This window comes from Lithobates pipiens, unplaced genomic scaffold (genome assembly GCF_037356315.1).
Source record: "Lithobates pipiens isolate NorthernLeopardFrog02 unplaced genomic scaffold, aLitPip1_a1.2 Scaffold_1, whole genome shotgun sequence".
Taxonomy (NCBI): Eukaryota; Metazoa; Chordata; class Amphibia; order Anura; family Ranidae; genus Lithobates; species Lithobates pipiens.
The window spans coordinates 127,368,341-127,383,910 of record NW_027507685.1 but is presented as its reverse complement, the minus strand read 5'-3'; positions in this window follow the sequence as shown (position 1 = coordinate 127,383,910).

The window sequence follows — 15,570 nt, the reverse complement described above, 5'->3', positions numbered from 1 at the left end:
CGCATCGGTCAGATGGCCACCTTCTCCACCGCTCCTTCTGTGACTGACCGAAGCCTCAGCAACACGTTGTCCAGGACCAGGAGTTTGTAACCCAGTCTCTGGGAACGTGTTGCACAGACCTTTCTGCAAGGCCTCCCGGAGATGTCTCATCCTCTGCACCCTCTGCGATGGCAAGATAAGGTCCGCAACCTTACCCTTGTACCGTGGATCAAGGAGAGTGGAAAGCCAGTAATGATCCCTCTCCTTTATCAGAAGAATACGAGGATCCTTCCGCAGGCTTTGCAGGATCAGGGAGGCCATGCAGCGTAGGTTAGCTGAGGCATTCGGTACGGAGTCCTCTGTGTCACAACATGATCCGCAGCCACCTCCTCCCAGCCACGTAGAAGTCCACGGGTTTCTTGGGACTGTAAATCATCCCTAAAAGACTGCTGCTACTGATGCTGAGTGCCAGGGTCCACCTCCATGCTGACAGAATCCTCCTCCTCCTCCTCGTCCTCTTCCTGTGTGATGGGTGGGACAGCAGGAACACTGTCTGGATAAAGGGGCCCTTGAGAGGCAAGGAAGTCCTCCTCTTCCTGCTTCTGTTCTTCCTCAAGTGCCCTGTCCATTATTCCACGCAGCGTATGCTCCAACAGGTGGACAAGAGGTACAGTGTCACTGATGCATGCACTGTCACTGCTCACCATCTTTGTGGCCTCCTCAAATGGTGACATGACAGTGCATGCATCCCTGATCATGCCCCACTGGTGTGGTGAGAAAAAACCGAGCTCCCCTGACCCTGTCCTGGTGCCGTAGTCAGGTATTCATTAATGGCCCTCTGCTGCGTGTGCAGCCGATGCAGCATGGCCAACGTTGAGTTCCACCTGGTGGGCATGTCACATATAAGGCGGTTCTTGGGCAGGTTCAACTCCTTTTGGAGCTTAGCCAGCCGAGCACTGGCATTAAATGATCGGCAGAAATGCACACAGACTTTCCTGGCCTGCCTCAGGACATCCTGTAAGCCCGGGTACCTGCCCAAGAACCGCTGCACCATTAGGTTAAGGACGTGAGCCACACAGGGCACATGGGTCAGTTGTCCCCGTCGGAGGGCGGAGAGGAGGTTGGTGCCATTGTCGCAAACCACCATTCCTGGCTTAAGCTGGCGTGGCGTCAACCACCTCTCGGCCTGCCAGTGCAGAGCTGACAAAATATCTGCCCCAGTGTGGCTCCTGTCCCCCAAACAAACCAGCGCAAGCACGGCATGGCATCTTTTTGCCTGCGTACTTGCGTATCCCTTGAACGCCTACGGAGCACCGCTGGTTCCGAGGACAGAGCACTGGAGGCCATGGAGGAAGAAGAGAAGGGGGTGGAGCAGAGAGGTGTGTCACAACCAGTAGTAGCATTTTGGAGGCGTGGAGCAGAGAGGTGTGTCACAACCAGTAGTAGCATTTTGGAGGCGTGGTGGCAGAACAACCTCCAACACTACTGCACCTTGTCCTGCATCCTTCCCAGCTGCCAGAAGAGTGACCCAATGGGCCGTGAAAGATAGGTAACATCCCTGTCCATGCCTGCTGCACCATGAGTCAGCGGTAATATGCACCTTACCGCTGACCGCCCTGTCCAGCGAGGCAAGGACATTGCCTTCCACATGCCGGTAGAGAGGCGGAATCGGCTTCCATGAGAAAAAGTTGCGTTTGGGGACCTGCCACTGAGGAACCGCACATTGCACAAACTCACAGAAGGGGGCCGAGTCTACCAACTGAAAAGGCAGCAGTTGAAGTGCTAGCAATGTAGCCAAGCTAGCATTCAACCGCTGGGCATGTGGATGGCTGGGAGTGAACTTCTTTCGACGGTCCAGCAGCTGAGGCAGGGAAATTTGCCTGCTACAATCGGATGTGGGTGTACTGCTAGCAGAGTGCCCGCAAGTACTTGGCTGTGACACACCTAATTCTACACCTTCATTCCTCTCAGTGCAGGTTTCAGAGAGGACTGAAGGTCTAGTGGGGTTGGAGATCCCAGCTGATGAGGAGCAAGGAGAGGTCCGCTCTGTTCTTTGGTGTGGGTCTTTAAGGTACGCTTGCCAATGAGCTGCATGGAGGTCAACATATGTCTGGTCAAGCATGTGGTGCCCAAGCTGCTGATGTTTTGGCCACGCGAGATACGCTTGAGACATATGTTGCAAATAGCAGCGGTGCGATCTGATGCACTCATCTCAAAAAAGGCCCACGCCAAAGAACTTTTGGAATAACGCGCAGGGGCAGCGCCAGGCGGAGCTCTGCGGTGTTATTCAGTCGGTGTGCTGCCCATAAGCTGGCCCACAGAGGGCATCCTGCCTCATTGGAGATATGCCTCCTCCTCCTCTCTCCTATCAGGCACCCACGTGGAGTCATTGGCCTCGTCATCCCCTCCCTCTACATCACTGGAGCAAACCTGGCAGTATGCTGCAGCTGGTGGAACATGACTGCCAGATTGCTGTCCTCCTTGAGCATCCCCTCTCTCTGTGCTCAAGCTACTGCCTTCCTCTAGCTGGGTATCATCATCAGAGCCTTCAAAGCGCTGGGCATCCTCCTGGAGCATGTACCCAACACTGTGCTCAAACAGTTCGGGGGACTCCTCAGGAGGACATGGTGGGTCTAGGGAAGGAGTGACTGATGATGACATTGAGACGAGGGAAGAGGACACGTTGGCAGCTGCTTTGCTAGTACCCTGAGCCTGGTTGAGAGAGGATGAGGAGGATGAAGAGGGCTTGGTCATCCCCTCTACCAAGTCTTCGGCATGATGCGGCTCAACATGTCTAGCTGTCAAAAATAAGGACAAGCATGTCCCATGGCCACGTGCTGATGACAACGCACCGCGTCCACGACCAGCACTGTTGTCTCTAGACACAGAGCCTGCTTTCCCTCTTTTATTGGCTCATGACTGTCTGCCTCTCCTTGTTGGCCTGCAGGGAGATGGGAAAACCAGCAATTGGGTAGTGTATATTGTGCCGGAGGCACACAACACACACTAACTCCTGCAGATGCCTGTATGAGAGAACACCAGCAATAACGGGTAGATACAGGTGTATACTGTGCTGTGCTGTAGGCACACAACACCCACTAACTCCTGCAGATGCCTGTATGAGAGAACACCAGCAATAAAGGGTAGATACAGGTGTATACTGCGTTGGAGGCACACAACACCCACTAACTCCTGCAGATGCCTGAGAAAAGAACACACTGTCCCTGCCTATCTAGCTCTTTCCCTGCATGCCAAAACACACAACACAAGGCCCCCGCGCTGGCACCCTTATATAGTGTGGGGCGTGTACTAAACCCCCCTGAGCTATAATTGGCCAATTATTGCTCTCTTTGCTGCTGGCGCTGTGATTGGCCAAGCATGTGGGGTCACAGTGCATGCTTGGCCAATCATGAGCCAGCAATGCACTGCCGAACGTGCGAACAGCCGATGTTTGAGTCGAACATACCTTCGACTCGAACACAAAGCTCATCCCTAATTGCAACTTACAAATTCTTAGATGTGGTGGCTGCATTTGTTTTCTTTTTCTAGGCTTTTTTCCCTTTATTTTTCACCTGGTGATCTATCCAGGTCTGCTATTTTTCAGCTTCCTTTAACCACTTGACCTCCAGCATGCCCCGGGATTGTGACGTCATAAGGGGCAGGGTCACCATGTGACATCACCTGGTGACCCCGCCTCTTATGCCTATCTAAGTCGCCGCGCACCATGTCCACGGCATTACAGTGGGAGAGAGCGTTGTGTCAACATCGGAAGAACAGAAGAAGGAAGAAGAAGAAGACAAAGACGAAGGCAAAGATTAGCGACGATGACGACGAAGGAGAAAGCCGGGCTCCTCCACTAGAAAAATAGTGGCAAAAGAGCAGAAGATAGCTCAGGAGCCCGGCGAGAAGAACCGGAAAACGTGGAGAAGTCGGAAAAAGACCCCCGAAGCTGCCTAATAAACTACTTTAAAAACCTGTGTAGTGTGATTTTTTTTAATTGACACTTTTTCCCTCAGGTGAGTGGCCGGGATCTGGGGGCCCCCTTATTAAAGGGGGCTCCCGGATTCTGATAAGCCCCTCGCCCACAGGCCCTGACAACCAATGGCCAGGGTTGTTGGGAAGAGGCCCTTGTCCTCATCAACATGGGGACAAGGTGCTTTGGGGTGAGGGGGCCGCAGGGTGTCCCCCTTCCCCAAAGTACCCACCCCCCCATATTGAGGGCATACGGTTCAGGAAGGGGGGAACTCGCTCGTCCCCACCCCCTTTCTTGACCGGCCGGGCTGCATGCTCGGATAAGGGTCTGGTATGGACTTTAGGGGGACCCCCATGCCGTTTTTTTCAGCGTAGGGGGGTTACCCTTAAAACCCATACCAGGCGATGGAGCTCACAAGGTGTCCATCGGCGAGATTGACTTCCTTCTCTAGAACTGTCGTACCTGAAGTCATGTTCAAAATGAACGGACTTTAGTCCATGTGTGTTCAAGTTCGTTCATTTGGAAAGTCCGGCGGATTGTCCGCCGGATAGTCCGATCTTGTGTACGTGGCATATCTGACACTTTTTGGGAACCAGTGACAATGTCACTGTACTAATGACACTGGGACAGGGACAGGGAAGGGATTAACATCAGGGGCAATCAAAGAGTTATGTGTGCCTGAGCAGTGGTGTACTACTGTGGGGGAGGTGTTTGTACTTGGAGAAGGCCTTGATTGGTGCCCCTGCTTAGCAGAGACACAGAACGGCAATATGCCTTGTTTACATAGACAGACTGCCGTTCTGCCTTTGTACCGAAGCATCGGCGAATACTGGTGGACATCAAGTTCGACATACCTGTTGATCAGCTCCTGCTGTCTCAAAGCACAGCAGGAGCGGGCCAGTGGCAGTGCGCGCCCCAGACCCAGAACTCTGTGGGATCAGGTACTAGTTACGTGATCCTGCGCAGCAGAGCTGCCTTGTCACCATATATATATGAAGTATATGGTTGGCAAGTGGTTAAAAGATCAATCTGTCCAGCAAAAGTGACAGAGGGTGGATACAAGCCACTTACCACTGGCAGGGTACTTACAATAATCAGCTCTTATTTATTTATGTAAAACCTTTATTCCAAAATGGAAAAAAACTGTTGCTGTAACTGTTTATAAGGTGTTACCTGGAGCTCAGCTTTAATTTGTTAGCCAAAATATAATCACATTTTGTTGCGCTGTAGCCTGAAACAAAGACAGACATAGTTTATGTTTTATCCAACTGTATTTACCCAGTGCAACTTATAACATCCAAGTGAAAGATATAACACCAACATGTCAGAATTTTTTTTTGAAAAGACAAAAACAGAATCACAGAGTTGGAGAAAGGATCACCCCCCTTGTGTCAGTATTTTGTTGAACCACCTTTTGCTTTAATTACAGCCTTTAGTCCTTTGGGATATATTTCTACTATCTTTGCACATCTAGACTGGAATATGGAGCAACACACCAGCAGCATATTTATGTATCCGATTGAACATTGACCCTACTGGTGGATTTCTATGCACATTGCAATATACCGTGATTTTTTGTCTTCATATTGGGTACCTGTTGATTCTTTGTTAGAGAGAGGGTGCTTTTATCACTTCCCCTTTTTTCAAATGATGTATTTTAATGTATATCCAATAAAATGTGTTGATTTTTATACATACCGTCTCATGCTGTGCCTATAAAATCCGTGGTTTGAGAAGCTGTGGTCAGCTTCTCCTCTTTTTTGTATCAATTTAGATGTTGGCAAGGTGAGGGTCCTCTTTCCATGATTATTTTAAAGGGGGGGTGATTCTTTTCTATACCCACTGTATTTGCTAATACATCTAACATTGCCCTCTCCCTATGTTGATAATGCCATGGTGGCTCCATTGCTCCCTTATCCAGAGTGGAGCCACCCTAAGGCAGGAAATGTGTTACTGGTGAAAATAAATGGAAAAAAGCCTAAAAAATATAAAACTAATGCAGTCACCAAATTGACGGATTGGTACGCTGCAATATATTACATTTTCTTTTAGGTTTAGATACGCTATAAAGCCTAGAGCCAATTTGACTTTCTTTCACCAGACTTAGGGCCTTTTAAGATGGGTGAGTCACAAAGGAGAGACAACAATTTCCCCCAATGGCATTGCTCGGCCGTTGGTCTGGAATGCTGCAGAATCTCATTCATAGAGAGGGAGCGACGCCATAGAAAAAGGTAATTGCTGGTCAGACGCCTCGCCTGACATGGCTCTTACCTTTCCGCAGAGTACTTCTGAGAAAAGACAGAAGTGGGATGTTGTGAACATCAGGCCAGAGAGGAGTTAAATTTCTCACTGTTGGGTGTCAGGTGAATGCTTCATTCACACTTGCCCTGAGTGGGATGCCTGTTCTCTCTGCTGACGTCCTGACATTAAATATTCTTAGTCTGTCGCTGCTTTTCTATTATATAATCCTTTCTCAAGCCTAACAGCTAAAGAAAACCCTGCCACGTCTGGCAAACATTGAAGATAATATAAAAGGATAAAAGTAGGAACCTACTGGTAGCTGTATGAGTCTTCCTTTATCTTCCTGAGCACCCCCAGCTCCAATGCTTCCACCTCCATAGTCCAAACCCCCCTGTCATGCTCTCCTCGGCCCTGTTAGGGCTTGCAGTGAGGACATTCCAACAGTCCTTTTTTAACCTCGATTACATGACCTTAGACTGCACTATATCCCTATAAAAGGCACATCTGGGTCTGTCTGCTTTATTAGACCAAATGGAAAATGTCATGGTTATGCAGTGATCTTCCTGTTTGCTTACCTCCCCTCATGTGTTCAGGCTAAGAGGCCAGCCACTTCCACCTGGTGGTTTTTATAACCTCTCCTCTAAGCATTGCTCCACCCCAGGCCCTATAAGGGAACCTTATATTAACCTGTGCACTGCATGCCAATAGTGCTGATCAACCATTGTGTATTCCTTTGTGTGTTTGGCTTCCTGTTACCTGCCGTGTGCTCGTCTGTTGTTCCGTTACCAGCTTTGGCGTGTCTTTGACTATCCCTGTTTGCCTGTGATCCTGACCTTTTGGCGTGTCCCTGACTTTTCCCGTCTGCTTGTAGCCCCGACCTTGGCTTTGTCCCTCACCATCCCTATCCTCCTGTTGCCTACTGTGGGTGTGAGCTGGGGGACCCTGGGGGTCACGACCTGGAGCCAGTTGCAGCCAAGTCCATCCTCACCACTCGAGGCTCTGGTGAACACCTGCTGGCTCTTAGACTCCACGCCCCAGGGAATCTTACGCTATAACCCCGGTGGGACCTGTCTCCCGTCCGCAGCAGTCAGCCGTAGGGTCCACAACCTTGCGGTGCACTCCTGATCCCTACGGTGTGCATCTGTCACCTCGCCTCAAGGTGACCTGACAGAAAAAGTCTGGGTCCAGGTCCTCTTTTACTGACCTAATGAATGTGTGTGAATAGAGTACATGATTGCACTTCTGTTTAAATCCATCACCTTTAAGAATTACATGGGTCCCTTCCATCACATGATGGAGGGAAATGAAAACAGACATGAATATCACATCATATGTTCTTCTGTTCTGATCTAACCCAGCAGGGGATCAGTCCAGGATTCTCTGCTAAGATGTAGTAGAGATGTTAGAAGCACTGATTCTAATCAAGGGGCCGCTCCGCTGTCTCTTTTCTGGTAGTCGCTGCTCAGCCACTCTCCCTTCCAAGGTTGGGGCATCCCTGTAGAGTGGCAAGGCCCCTTTTCCTATAAGCCAAGAGCATGCCCCTAGAGGGAGGTCTTTGTCGCTAATTCAGCCTCCCTGATCTTGCACTTGTGTATTTCTACTGTTGCTTTACCCTTTGCATGGACATGCATTATAGCACAGTATAGAGTCTCCGGTCCCAGTCAATACCTCTTATGGGGAAACGCGTTGAGTGGAGCAGGATTCCTTGACGTCACCATGTATTAGCCTGCTGGCAAGATCCACAGCTGTGTGTTACGATATTCTACCATTCTTTTAAATTTACGTGCTGTACAGGACGCCAAGGTTGGGTCCTGGACGGGTGCTATGTGGCGCCTATATTCGGGATGTGGTCCCTTTAAGGGAATCATGGTAGGCCTCAGGGGGTCACCCAAAAATGGGTGACAAATTCCGGGGATAGTTTCGGGAGAAGACTGACTCGCGGTCCTCTCTATATTTTAAGAGAGATAGTTGGGACCCGGAATTTGGGAGGCTCTGAAGTGACATTTGGGTGGGAAAGAGCCTCCCTCCCTGACCACAGGGATTTGGCCCACAGGGGGTTAACGGCCTCCAGGAAGACAGACAGCCTATAAGACAGGAAGTAGTAGAGAGGTGGTGGTGAGAAGGAGAAGGAGATGAACACCTGTCTGAGGATCTTTCTGGCTGTGTTGTTGTATTTGCTGTTTTGGAGGCTGCAAAAAGATCTCTGCAAGGACTCTAAAGAAACTTTTTGGTGAAGACCTGTCTACAGAACTGTAGGTGCTTTTCTTTTCGTATTATTTGTGCTGAAGATAACCGGACTTTAATTTACGTTTTTTATATGCTGAAGAAAAGCTTTATTTTTGATTTAATTATAAATAAATATATTTTGGTTTCACCTTATAACGGTTTATGCACTTAATCCCGCGGAGCTCGTATCCCCAAACTTCACAACTGGTGTCTTGGATGCTGGCAAAAGTGCATTTGCAGCCGCAAAAAAACGTTTAAAAACTGACATTTAAAAGAGACTGTGTACAAATTGCATGTCTTGGGTGAAGCCAGCCCAGACGCTGCAAGCAGCAGGCAAAGACATGGAGGAGGTCATCAGGGCTTTGGCACAAGCCACCGTGACCCAGCAGCAAGCCACCGTGACCCAGCAGCAAGCTTCAGCAGACGCAAACCGTCGCTATGAGGAAGCGGTGGCTCAGCAGCAGCAGGCCCTGGCATAGGCCATAGCTGCACAACAGGAAAGCACATGGCTGCTAGCCACCCAGTTTACTGCTCAGCAGGAGTCCACTCAAGCACAGGTGGCTGCCTTGCAGGAGGCAGTACAGCGGCTGGCTCAGGGACGTGAACAAGTGGCTGTTGCCGCTGGCAACCAGGTGTCTGTGAAGGCCAGCCATTTTTTACAAAAATGAATGCCCAGCGATGATATGGAGGCTTTTCTCACCACCTTTGAGAGGATAGCAGAGAGAGAGGGGTGGCCCCGTGACCAATGGGCCGGCATTATCTCCCCTTTCCTCACCGGTGACTTGCAAAAGGCCTATTTTGACCTCCCAGCAGAACATATCAGCGACTATGAGCGTCTGAAGGCAGAGATCCTGGCCCGCCTAGGAGTGACCACAGCTGTTCGGGCTCAGAGGGTGCATCGCTGGCGGTACAAACCTGACCGACCACCCAGGTCGCAAATGCATGAACTGGTCCAGCTGGTTAAAAAATGTCTGCAGCCAGAAAAACTGTCAGGCCCACAGATGGTGGAACGAATAGTGATGGACTGGTACCTGCGGTCCCTGCCAGATGACCTACAGCGCTGGGTAAGCCATGGAGACCCCGCAACCGCTGACCAGCTGGTGGAGTTGGTTGAAAGGTACACCATGGTGAAGGACCTACTTGGGCCTGCCAGGCGTAGGGAACCCACACCAAGGGCAACCAGACCAGCCATAGCGCCTAGGAGAGAAGCCCTGCCAGGCGCTGGGATCCGCAAAACCGCATCATCTGCTACAGAACCTCAAAGGGTGGTTCCTGTCCCAAGAACAGGAGACCTACAGTGTTGGCGATGTCGGTCCTGGGGAAATACCCGGGCGCAATGTCCACTTCAGGAGGAGCCTATGGACTGCGGGATTGGTCGGAGAAGCTCCTTTTACATGCAAAGAGTCTGCACCACTCACATGGATCCAATTGCAGGACAGTTTGAGTGTGTAGTGTGGGTGAACCACCTTCCTGCCAGGGCGCTACTGGACTCTGGTAGCATGGTAACATTGGTACATGCCAGGGTGATTGGGAGACTTGGCCCTGTAAGGAAAACCCTACGGGTAGTGTGCATCCATGGGGACACCAAGGAGTACCCCATGGTTTCGGTGATTGTGTCCTATGGCCATACCTCAGTGACCCAAGAGGTCGGGATAGTGAGAAGCCTAATACATGACATTATAGTGGGGCGGGACTGTCCACTATTTTTTGAACTGTGGAGCCAGGTACAGATGGGGATGCCAGGACAGCCAGGAGAGTCGGAAGGACCTGGGCCTAAAACACCCCCCACAACCCACCCCACTGATACAGAGATACCCGTTATTGATAATGATACTGTAGAGAATATTAAGTTGAAGGATGCGACTGTTTCAGATTGCAAAACCGAGTTAAACTCTGAGGGGGGGGGAGTCTTCCCATTATAGGTTATGCTGGGGGAGGATGACGAGGAGCTCTCCCCATTGCAGTCCCTGGTTGAGGAAAATGAAGGGGAAACATCCTCAAGGCCAGTACACCCAGATCTAGATGTACCCAGGGGTGCGTTTGGCACCGCCCAGTTGCGGGATTCTACCTTGGTCAATGCCCGAGAGCAGGTTACTGTTGTGGATGGGGTCCCACAAATGCCGGGAGCAGATCAGAGGTTTCCTTTCCAGGTAGCAGTTCCTTTGAGGAAAACTTCCATTAAAGCCATTGCCCGGGAACTATTTCAAATGTTTTCGCAAACTGGTTTTCCCAAAGAGATATTAACGGACCAGGGCACCCCTTTTATGTCAAAGGAGATGGCGGACCTGTGCAAACTGTTTCAAATTAAGTAGTTGCGGACATCCGTCTATCACCCGCAGACCGATGGCCTAGTGGAGAGGTTTAATAGAACTTTAAAGACCATGCTAAAAAGAGTCGTCCAGAAGGACGGGAAGGATTGGGATATGTTACTCCCCGCCCTTTTGTTTGCCATCCGGGAGGTTCCACAAGCATCCACAGGCTTCTCCCCATTTGAGCTAGTGTATGGGCGACGGCCTCGGGGTTGCTGGATCTGGTAAAGGAAACGTGGGAAAGTGAGTCCTCACCACACATAACCATAGTAGAGCATATCTATTAAATGCGAGAGAGGGTGGCTAAGGTGATGCCGCTGGTGAGAGAGCACATGCAGAGGGCTCAGGAAGCCCAAAGAAGGGTGTATAACCGGTCTGCAAAAGTCAGACAGTTTCAAGTAGGAGACCGGGTGGCTGTCCTAATACCCACAGTGGAGAGCAAGTTCTTGGCCAAGTGGCAAGGTCCGTTTGAGATAGTGGAAAAAGTGGGGGAGGTAAACTACAAGGTACACCAGCCAGGGAAAAGGAAACCATACCAGATCTACCACGTGAATTTGTTGAAACCCTGGAGAGACAGAGACCAGGTATCCACGGTGGTAGCGGTACAGTCAGGAGACCATGCAGGGATCGACCTGGTGCAGGTGGATGCTACCTTAACTAGACCCCAAACCCAACAAGCAAAGGAGTTTCTTCAAAGAAATAGGGACATGTTTTCAGGGTTGCCAGGACTTATCCCATGCCACCGGTAGATGAGCTCATTGAGAGGTTGGGGCCTGCCAGGTATATTACCACGCTGGACCTCACGAAAGGGTACTGGCAGATTCCCCTGACCAAGGAAGCTAGGGAGAAAACGGCCTTCTCTACCCTGGAAGGCCACTTCCAGTACAAACGAATGCCGTTTGGTTTACACTCTGCCCCCGCTACGTTCCAAAGGGCCATGGACAAAACTTTGCATCCACATCATCGGTACGCTTCGGTTTATTTGGATGACATCGTCATCTTCAGCCCTGATTGGGAGTCACATCTTCCCCGAGTTCAGGCAGTCGTAGACTCCCTGAGAAGAGCAGGATTCACCATAAACCCAGAAAAATGTGCAGTTGGGGTGGAGGAAGCCAAGTACCTAGGGTACATTGTGGGTAGAGGGCTGGCAAAGCCCCAAATGAGTAAGGTGAAAGCCATACAGGACTGGCCCCGTCCCCTAACCAAGAAGCAGGTCAGAGCATTTTTGGGCATAGTTGGCTACTACCGGAGATTTATCCCCAACTTTGCCACCATTGCTGCACCCTTGACTGACCTGACCAAAGGCCGAAAGTCGGTGATGATAAAATGGAATAACAATGCTGAAAAAGCTTTTCAGAAGCTTAAGACGGCATTGTGCCAGGATCCAGTGCTTGTTGCCCCAGACTTTAATAAGGATTTTGTTGTACAGACAGACGCTTCAAATGAGGGGTTAGGAGCAGTCCTGTCGCAGGTAATCAACGGGGAAGAGCACCCCGTAGTTTTCCTAAGTAGAAAGCTGACGGTAGCGGAGAAAAACGACGCAGTGGTGGAGCGGGAGTGTCTTGCCATTAAGTGGGCCTTGGACTCCTTGCGGTATTTCCTCCTAGGCAGAAGGTTTCACCTGGTATCCGGCCACGCCCCGCTGACCTGGATGAGGCAAAATAAACACACGAATGCCAGAGTAACAAGGTGGTTCCTGTCTCTCCAGGAGTTCAATTTTGTGGTGGAGCACAGACCCGGGAGACTACATCAGAATGCCGATGCCCTCTCCCGGGTCCACTGTATGGTGTCAAATGGTGCCTCCAACACCTCCGCGTTGAGGCAGAGGGGGGGGATATGTACAGGACGCCAAGGTTGGGTCCTGGACGGGTGCTATGTGGCGCCTATATTCGGTATGTGGTCCCTTTAAGGGAATCATGGTAGGCCTCAGGGGTCACCCAAAAATGGGTGACAAATTCCGGGGATAGTTTCGGGAGAAGACTGACTCGCGGTCCTCTCTATATTTTAAGAGAGATAGTTGGGACCCGGAATTTGGGAGGCTCTGAAGTGACATTTGGGTGGGAAAGAGCCTCCCTCCCTGACCACAGGGATTTGGCCCACAGGGGGTTAACAGCCTCCAGGAAGACAGACAGCCTATAAGACAGGAAGTAGTAGAGAGGTGGTGGTGAGGAGGAGAAGGGGATGAACACCTGTCTGAGGAGCTGTCTGGCTGTGTTGTTGTATTTACTGTTTTACTGTTTTGCTGGCTGCAAAAAGATCTCTGCAAGAACTCTAAAGAAACTTTTTGGTGAAGACCTGTCTACAGAACTGTAGGTGCTTTTCTTTTTGTATTATTTGTGCTGAAGATAAGCGGACTTTAACTTATGTTTTTTATATGCTGAAGAAAAGCTTTATTTTTGATTTAATTATAAATAAATATATTTTGGTTTCACCTTATAACGGTTTATGCACTTAATCCCGCGGAGCTGGTATCCCCAAACTTCACAGTGCCTACATATTTTTAAATAAATGCACCTTTGGAATGTGGTTATTACTTTTTGACACTTTTTTGTGAATGGGTACAAAATACCCATTCACATGGGGGGAAGGGCAGGATCTGGGGATCCCCTTGTTAAAGGGGGCTTCCAGATTGTTATAAGCCCCCCCACCTAAAGACCCTGACAATCACAGCCCAGGGTTGTTGGGAAGAGGCCCTTGTCCCCATCAAGGTGCTTTGGGGTTGGGGGGGCAGAGCACCCTCTCCATGATGGCAAGCAGCCTGGAATGGTTCAGGAGGGGGCCACTCACTTGTCCTCCCCCTTTCCTGGCCCTGCCAGGCTGCATGCTCGGATAAGGGTCTGATATGGATTTTGAGGGAGACCCCACACCATTTTTTTTTTTTTAAAGTTTGACGCGGAGCTTCTAAAAGAGTCCGGCATGGATTTTGGGGGGACCCCATGCCATGTTTTCCTAGTTTTGGCATGGAGTTTCCCTTAAAATCTCTACCAGACCCGAAGGGCTGGTATGGATTTTGGGGGGGACCCCATGCCTTTTATTTTAAATTTTGGCATGGTGTTCCCCTTAAGATCTATACCAGACCTAAAGGGCTGTTTTTTCCTTAATTCTGTCATGGGGTTCCCTTTAAAATCCATACTAGACCCATTTTTTCCCCGATTTATTATATATTTTTTATTTACTTTCTTATTTTACAATTATTTTTTTAAATTCAGCTCTCAGCGGGGAAGCCTTTACAACCTATCGATTGTGCGCTTGGCGGGCGAACATCTCGCTAATTGCCCAGAAAGTTTGGGTGTACCTGAATGGGCGATGTTCAGGCCAAACTTATGCTCGGCCCAAACCATTCGCCCATCCCTAGTGTTGCCTGAACGCTGTAATCCCTCACCGCTACTCTCGCTGGGCGCAGGAACGGGCCTTCTGTTAAAAATTTTAAAAAAATTGAAATGACATGCACCTGTCAAACAGGTGTAGAAAAATTGGGCCATGCGTATTGGTGGTGCCTGAACATGTAACCCCTCACAGTTACTCTTGCTGGGTGCAACAATGGGCCATGCTGTTAAAAATTAGAAAAAGAATGACATGCACCTGTAAAACAGGTGCAGAAAAATTGGGCCTTGGATATTGGTGGTGGTGGCCTAAACCAAAAACATTGTTGGAAGCTAGCATAATCAAGATTAAGGGATAGGATAGGCAGCATAGGCAGCCTTCAAGGGATCCCATGTTTCTAGCAAATTCAATCAGTTACATCAGCATCAGGGGTTTGGTAGCTGCTGTTGATACAGAACTGATTAATTTTGATAAATGTCTGCCTGTCAATGGCATCTGTGGACAAATACACTCTTTTATCTGTTACAAAACCTCCAGCAGCACTGAATGTCTATTCAAAAAGCATGCTGGATGCAGGACAGGCCAGTAACTCGATTGCATATTGAGCACATTCTGGCCAGTGGTCCATCCTCAAGACCCAATAACCCAGTGGATGCTCAGTTGGGAAGGTCTCCAAGTCTGCTCTTGCCCCTAGATATACCTGCACCATATGATGCAGACACTGCCAACGGTTTCTTAAACCTAACAGCCCTGGGCACTGAGGACTAAAGAATTGTCTAAAGGCATTGGTCAGCCAGCCACCTTCTCCACCTCTCTTCCTTTCACTGAACGAAGCCTCAAAAACACATTGTCCAGAAAATGGTAACCTCCCAGTGTCTGGAAAGGTCTTATACACATTTTTCTTCAATGGTCCTCAAGATGTTTAATCCTCTGCTCCTTCTGCGAAGGCAGGATGAGCTCTGCAACTTTACCCTTGTAACGTTGATTGAGAATGGTTGCCAGCAAGTAATGATCCCTCTCCTTGATACCACGAATCCTCTGGTTCTTTCGCCGGCTGTTCAACGAACACATGAACACCCAATGATCGAGTTGAACTTAAGTTTGACTCGAACATCGGGCCCATGCCTTCTCCTGCATATTGTAGCTGCCTTGAACCTTGTCTGCACCTCAAAGCCATCTAACACGGTACATGAACTCTCTCTCTCTCTGAGGGTTATTGGGGAGTGTCCAGGTCCTGCAAATGTAGCATTGCTCTGGGGGCATCCAAATACCAGCATACATACTAACTTTAATGTCACATTAAAGGTTAATTTAGTAAAAAAAAAGTAAAATAACAAACATTTTATACTTACCTGTTCTGTGCAAAACCAACTTCACAGAGCAGCCCCAATCCTCTTATTTTCGGGTCCCTCGCTGGCACTCCTGGCTCCCCCTCTTCAGCCAGTGCCCCCAATAGCAAGCCGCTTGGTCTGAACACACAGAGCCATGACTCAGCCCCGCTCTCTCCTCATTGGCTCA